This window comes from Arachis hypogaea, chromosome 2 (genome assembly GCF_003086295.3).
Source record: "Arachis hypogaea cultivar Tifrunner chromosome 2, arahy.Tifrunner.gnm2.J5K5, whole genome shotgun sequence".
Classification (NCBI taxonomy): Eukaryota; Viridiplantae; Streptophyta; class Magnoliopsida; order Fabales; family Fabaceae; genus Arachis; species Arachis hypogaea.
Window position 1 is genome coordinate 66295567 of NC_092037.1, and position 6963 is coordinate 66302529.

A 6963-nucleotide genomic window follows, 5' to 3' on the forward strand; every position below is an offset into this window, starting at 1 on the left:
ATCTTGTAATTTCTTGTTAGTTAAGTCAATTTTAAAATTAAATCTTTTTCAAAATATCCTTTTTCAAATATATCTTTTTATCTTTTATCTTATCTTTTTCAAAAATTTTATCTTTTTCAAAATTTGATTTCAAAATATCTTATCTTTTTCTTATCTTCTTATCTTTTTCAAAATGTGATTTCAAATCTTTTTCAATCAACTAACTAACTTTTTGTTTGTTTCTTATCTTTTTCAAAACCACCTAACTACTTTTCCCTCTCTAATTTTCGAAAATTCTCCCTCCCTTTTTCAAAAATTCTTTTTGTTTTAAATTTTAATTTTAATTATATTTTGTCTTTGATTTTCGAAAATTACTAACCTCTTTTTCAAAAATTATTTTCGAAATTTCTCTTCTCTTCTCTTATTCTATTTAATTATTTAATTACTAACACTTCTCTTCACCTCTCCTCATCCAAAAATCCGAATCCATCCTTCTTCTTTCTTATACCCCTTTCTTCTTCTACTAACATAAGGGAATCTCTATACTGTGACATAGAGGATTCCTTTTTCTTTTCTTGTTTTCTTCTCTTTCATATGAGCAGGAACAGGGAAAAGGGCACTCTTGTTGAATTTGATCCAGAACCTGAAAGGACTCTGAAGAGAAAATTAAGAGAAGCTAAATTACAACAATCCAGAAATAACCTTTCAGAAATTTTCGAACAAGAGAAGGAGATGGCAGCCGAAAATAATAATAATAATAATGCAAGGAGAATGCTTGGTGACTTCACAAAGCCAACATCCAAGTTTGATGGAAGAAGCATCTCCATTCCTGCCATTGGAGCCAATAACTTTGAGCTTAAGCCTCAACTAGTTGCATTAATGCAACAAAACTGCAAGTTTTATGGACTTCCATCTGAGGATCCTTATCAGTTTTTAACGGAGTTCTTGCAGATCTGTGAGACTGTAAAGATGAATGGAGTTGATCCTGAAGTCTACAGACTCATGCTTTTCCCTTTTGCTGTAAGAGACAGAGCTAGAATATGGTTGGATTCACAACCTAAGGATAGCCTGGACTCCTGGGATAAGCTGGTCACTGCCTTTCTGGATAAATTCTTTCCTCCTCAAAAGCTGAGCAAGCTGAGAGTGGATGTTCAAATCTTCAAACAAAAAGATGGTGAATCCCTCTATGAAGCCTGGGAAAGATATAAGCAGTTGACCAAAAGATGTCCATCTGACATGTTTTCAGAATGGACCCTATTAGATATATTCTATTATGGTCTCTCTGAATTTTCGAAAATGTCATTGGACCATTCTGCAGGTGGATCTATTCACCTGAAGAAAACGCCTGAAGAGGCTCAAGAATTCATTGACATGGTTGCAAACAACCAATTCATGTATACCTCTGAGAGGAATTCCGTGAATAATGTGATACCTCAGAAGAAAGGAGTTCTTGAAATTGATGCTCTGAATGCCATATTGGCTCAGAACAAAATGTTGACTCAACAGGTCAACATAATCTCTCAAAATCTGAATGGATTGCAACATGCATCCAACAGTACTAGAGAGGTAGCTCCTGAAGAAGCTTATGATCCTGAGAACCCTGCCATGGCAGAGGTTAATTACATGGGTGAACCTTATGGAAACACCTATAACCCATCATGGAGAAATCATCCAAATTTCTCCTGGAAGGATCAACAAAAGCCTCAACAAGGCTTTAACAATGGTGGACGCAATAGGCTGAGCAATAGTAAGCCATATCCATCATCTTCTCAGCAACAGACAGAGAATTCTGAACAAAATACTTCTAATTTAGTTAATATAGTCTCTGATCTGTCAAAGGCCACTTTTAGTTTCATGAATGAAACAAGATCCTCCATCAGAAATTTGGAGGCACAAGTGGGCCAGCTGAGTAAGAAAGTCATTGAAACTCCTCCCAGTATTCTCCCAAGCAACACAGAAGAGAATCCAAAAGGAGAGTGCAAGGCCATTGATATACTCAACATGGCCGAATGCACAAGGGAGGAGAAGGACGAAAATCCTAGTGAGGAAGACCTCCTGGGACGTCCTTCAAGCAAGAAGGAGTTTCCTATCAAGGATCCAGAGGAATCTGAGGCTCATATAGAGACCATAGAGATTCCATTAAATCTCCTTCTACCATTCATGAGCTCTGAAGACTATTCTTCCTCTGAAGAGGATGAAGATGTGACTGGAGAGCAAGTTGCTCAATATTTAGGAGCTATCATGAAGCTGAATGCCAAGCTGTTTGGTAATGAGACTTGGGAAAGTGAACTTCCCTTGCTCATTAGTGAACTAGATACTTGGATTCAGAAAACTCTACCTCAAAAGAAATAAGATCCTGGCAAGTTCTTAATACCTTGTACCATTGGCACCATGAGCTTTGAAAAAGCTCTATGTGATCTGGGGTCAGGGATAAATCTTATGCCACTCTCTGTAATGGAGAAGCTGGGGATCATTGAGGTACAACCTGCCTTGTTCTCATTACAATTGGCAGACAAGTCAATGAGACAAGCTTATGGAATAGTAGAGGACGTGCTGGTGAAGGTTGAAGGCCTTTACATCCCTGCTGATTTCATAATCCTAGACACTAGGAAGGAAGATGATGAATGCATCATCCTAGGAAGACCTTTCCTAGCCACAGCAGAAGCTGTGATAGACGTCAACAGAGGTGAATTAGTCCTTCAATTGAATGGGGACTACCTTGTGTTTAAAGCACATGGCCATCCCTCTGTGACAAAAGAGAGTAAGCATGAAGAGCTTCTCTCAGTTCAGAGTCAAGAAGAGCCCACACAGTCAAACTCTAAGTTTGGTGTTGTGAGGCCACAATCAAACTCTAAGTTTGGTGTTCAGACCCCATATCCAAACTCTAAGTTTGGTGTTGGGACTACACACTAAAATTGACCTGATCACCCTGTGGCTCCATGAGAGCCACTGTCAAGCTATTGACATTAAAGAAGCGCTTGTTGGGAGGCAACCCAATTTTATTTATCTAATTTTTATTTTATTTTGTTTTATTGTTATTTTGTGTATTATTAGGTACATGATCATGAGGAGTCACGAAAAAATCAAAGAAATTAAAAACAGAGTCAAAAACAGAAGAAAAACATTTTTCACCCTGGAGGACGCACGGGCTGGCGTTCAACGCCAGTAAGATGCATCTGGCCGGCGTTCAATGCCAGAACAGAGCACCATTCTGGTGCTGAACGCCAGAAACAAGCAACATCCTGGCGCTGAACGCCAGGAATGTGCCCAGAGAGGAAAAACTGGCGCTGAACGCCAGTAACAAGCATGAAACTGGCGTTCAACGCCAGAAACATGCTTTACATGGGCGTTGAACGCCCAGAACGTGCACCAATGGGCGTTTAAACGCCAGAATGGTGTGCCAAGGCAATTTACATGCCTATTTGGTGCAGGGATGGAATTCCTTGACACCTCAGGACCTGTGGACCCCACAGGATCATCTCAGGATCTGTGGACCTCACAGGATCCCCACCTACCTCGCCCTCTCTCTTTCCATTCATGGTCATCCCTTCTATTTTTCATTCACCACCTACATCTATCCACTCTTCCCCATACACCCCACCTACCTTTACAATTCAACTTCTCTTTCCCACCCAATCCCACCCATATAGCCGAATCCATCTCCCCTCACTCACCTCCATTTTTCTTCTTCTTCTTCTTCTTCTTCTTCTTCTCTTCTTTTCTTTCTTGCTCGAGGGCGAGCAAAATTTTAAGTTTGGTGTGGTAAAAGCATAGCTTTTTTGCTTTTCCATTACCATTAATGGCACCTAAGGCCAGAGAAACCTCAAAGGGAAGACAAAAGCTTCCACCTCTGAGTCTTGGGAGATGGAAAGAATATAAGCCGTCATAGCTCAGTGGTAGAACATGTGGCTGCAAATCAAGAGATCCCTGAGATACCTCAGGGAATAAGTTATCCTCCACACAAATATTGGAAGCAACTAAGGGTAGAAACACCAAAATTACTAGGAATCATTCAACAGAAGCAAGGAAGAGACATAGAGGAGCTCAAAAAGCACCATTGGACCTTCAAGAAGGCGCCACCCTCACTCAGGTGGATTCATTCCTTGCTCTTTATTTCTTTCTATTTTCTGTTTTTAATGTTGTGTAGTGTCTCTACTTCATGATCATTAGTATGTAACCATGCCTTAAAGCTATGAATAAAATCCATTAATCCGTCACCTCTCTTAAATGAAAAATGTTTTAATTCAAAAGAACAAGAAGTACATGAATTTCGAATTTATCCTTGAATTTAATTTAATTATATTGATGTGGTGGCAATACTTTTTGTTTTCTGAATGAATGCTTGAACAGTGCATATTTTTGATCTTGTTGTTTATGAGTGTTAAAATTGTTGGCTCTTGAAAGAATGATGAACAAAGAGAAATGTTATTGATGATTTGAAAAAAATCATGAAATTAATTCTTGAAGCAAGAAAAAGCAGTGAAAAAGGAAGCTTGCGAAAAAAAATGGCAAAAAAAATATAGAAAGAAAAAGAAGGAGCAGTAGAAAAAGCCAATAGCCCTTAAAACCAAAAGGCAAGGGTAAAAAGGATCCAAGGCTTTGAGCATCAATGGATAGGAGGGCCCAAGGAAATTAAATCCAGGCCTAAGCGGCCAAATCAAGCTGTCCCTAACCATGTGCTTGTGTCATGAAAGTCCAAGTGAAAAGCTTGAGACTGAGTGGTTAAAGTCGTGATCCAAAGCAAAAGAGTGTGCTAAAGAGCTCTGGACACCACTAACTGGGGACTCTAGCAAAGCTAAGTCACAATCTGAAAAGGTTCACCCAGTTATGTGTCTGTGGCATTGATGTATCCGGTGGTAATACTGGAAAACAAAGTGCTTAGGGCCACGGCCAGGACTCATAAGTAGCTGTGTTCAAGAATCAACATGCTTAACTAGGAAAGTCAATAACACTATCCAAAATTCGGAGTTCCCAGAGACGCCAATCACTCTGAACTACAAGGGAAAAAGTGAGATGCCAAAACTATTCAGAAGCAAAAAGCTACAAGTCCCGCTCATCTAATTAAATTAATATTCATTGATATTCTGGAATTTATAGTATATTCTCTTCTTTTATCCTATTTGATTTTCAGTTGCTTGGGGACAAGCAACAATTTAAGTTTGGTGTTGTGATGAGCGGATAATTTATACGCTTTTTGGCATTGTTTTTATATAGTTTTTAGTGAGTTTAAGCTACTTTTAGGGATGTTTTCATTAGTTTTTATGTTAAATTCACATTTCTGGACTTTACTATGAGTTTGTGTGTTTTTCTGTTATTTCAGGTAAATTCTGACTGAAATTGAGGGATTTGAGCAAAACTCTGAAGAAGGCTGACAAAAGGACTGCTGATGCTGTTGGAATCTGACCTCCCTGCACTCGAAATGGATTTTCTGGAGCTAAAGAACTCCAATTGGCGCGCTCTCAACGGCGTTGGAAAGTAGACATCCAGGGCTTTCCAGCAATATATAATAGTCCATACTTTATTCGAAGAATGACGACGTAACTTGGCGTTGAACGCCAGGTTCATGCTGCTGTCTGGAGTTAAACGCAAGAAAAACGTCATGATCCGGAGTTGAACGCCCAAAACACGTCATAACTCGGAGTTCAACTCCAAGAGAAGCCTCAGCTCGTGGATTAATCAAGCTCAGCCCAAACATACACCAAGTGGGCCCCGGAAGTGAATTTATGCATCAATTACTTACTTATGTAAACCTTAGGAGCTAGTTTATTATAAATAGAACATTTATCTATTGTATTAGACATCTCTTGACAGTTTAATCTCTTGAATATTCGGTCACTTGATCATGGAGAGAGCTGGCCATTCGGCCATGCCTGAACCTCTTTTACTTATGTATTTTCAACGGTGGAGTTTCTGCACACCATAGATTAAGGGTGTGGAGCTCTGCTGTACCTCAAGTATTATTGCAATTCCATTGTCTTTTATTCAAATCTCTCTTATTCTTATTCCAAGTTATTCATTCGCACCCAAGAACATGATGAGTGTAATGATGAAAGTGACGATCATTATCATTCTCACTTATGAACGCACGTGATTGACAACCACTTCCGTTCTACATGCAACCGAGCTTGAATGCGTATCTCTTAGATTCCCCAACAGAATCTTCGTGGTATAAGCTAGATAGATGGCGGCATTTATGAGGATCCGGAAAGTCTCACCTTGTCTGTGGTATTCCGAGTAGGATCCTGGGAATCCGGAAAGTCTAACCTTGTCTGTGGTATTCCGAGTAGGATTCCGGTAATGAATGACTGTGACGTGCTTCAAACTTGCAAGTGCTGGGCGTTAGTGACAGACGCAAAAGAATCAAGGGATTCTATTCCAGTAGGCGCAGGAACCAACCAGTGATTAGCCGTGCTGTGACAGAGTGCGTGAGCGTAGTTTTCACTGCGAGGATGGGATGTAGCCATCAACCATGGGTGATGCCTCCAGACGATTAGCCGTGCGAGTGACAGCCGCATAGGATCATTTTCCCGAGAGGATTGAAAGTAGCCACCGCTGATGGTGAACCCCTATACACAGCTTGCCATGGAAAGGAGTAAGAAGGATTGAGTTGAAGCAGTAGGAGAGCAGGCGTCCTTGAGCCATACAGTATCTCCATTCGCTTATCTGAAATTCCCACCAATGAATCTGCATGAGTATTCTATCCCTTTTATTATTTATTTTCTTATTTCTATTTTCAAAACCCATAAACCAATTTAATCTGCCTAACTGAGATTTACAAGATGACCATAGCTTGCTTCATACCAACAATCTCTGTGGGATCGACCCTTACTCACGTAAGGTTTATTACTTGGACGACCCAGTACACTTGTTGGTTAGTTGAACGGAGTTGTGAATTCAACCAGTGCCATAATAATGATTTCATACAAAATAGTTAGAACATTGATCACAATTTCGTCCACCACCCAACTTTTTCTTTGTAATTCC

At 39.8% G+C, this 6963-nt stretch overlaps 1 non-coding gene across 1 annotated transcript; it reads right to left on the reverse strand.

The window, feature by feature from the left end:
- Positions 1 to 1113: 1113 nt before the first annotated feature.
- On the reverse strand, positions 1114 to 1217 carry LOC112762921 (small nucleolar RNA R71). Its single transcript, XR_003182786.1, has one exon. It is a non-coding gene; the product is annotated as a small nucleolar RNA R71 (small nucleolar RNA).
- Between the last annotated feature and the right edge of the window lie 5746 nt (positions 1218 to 6963).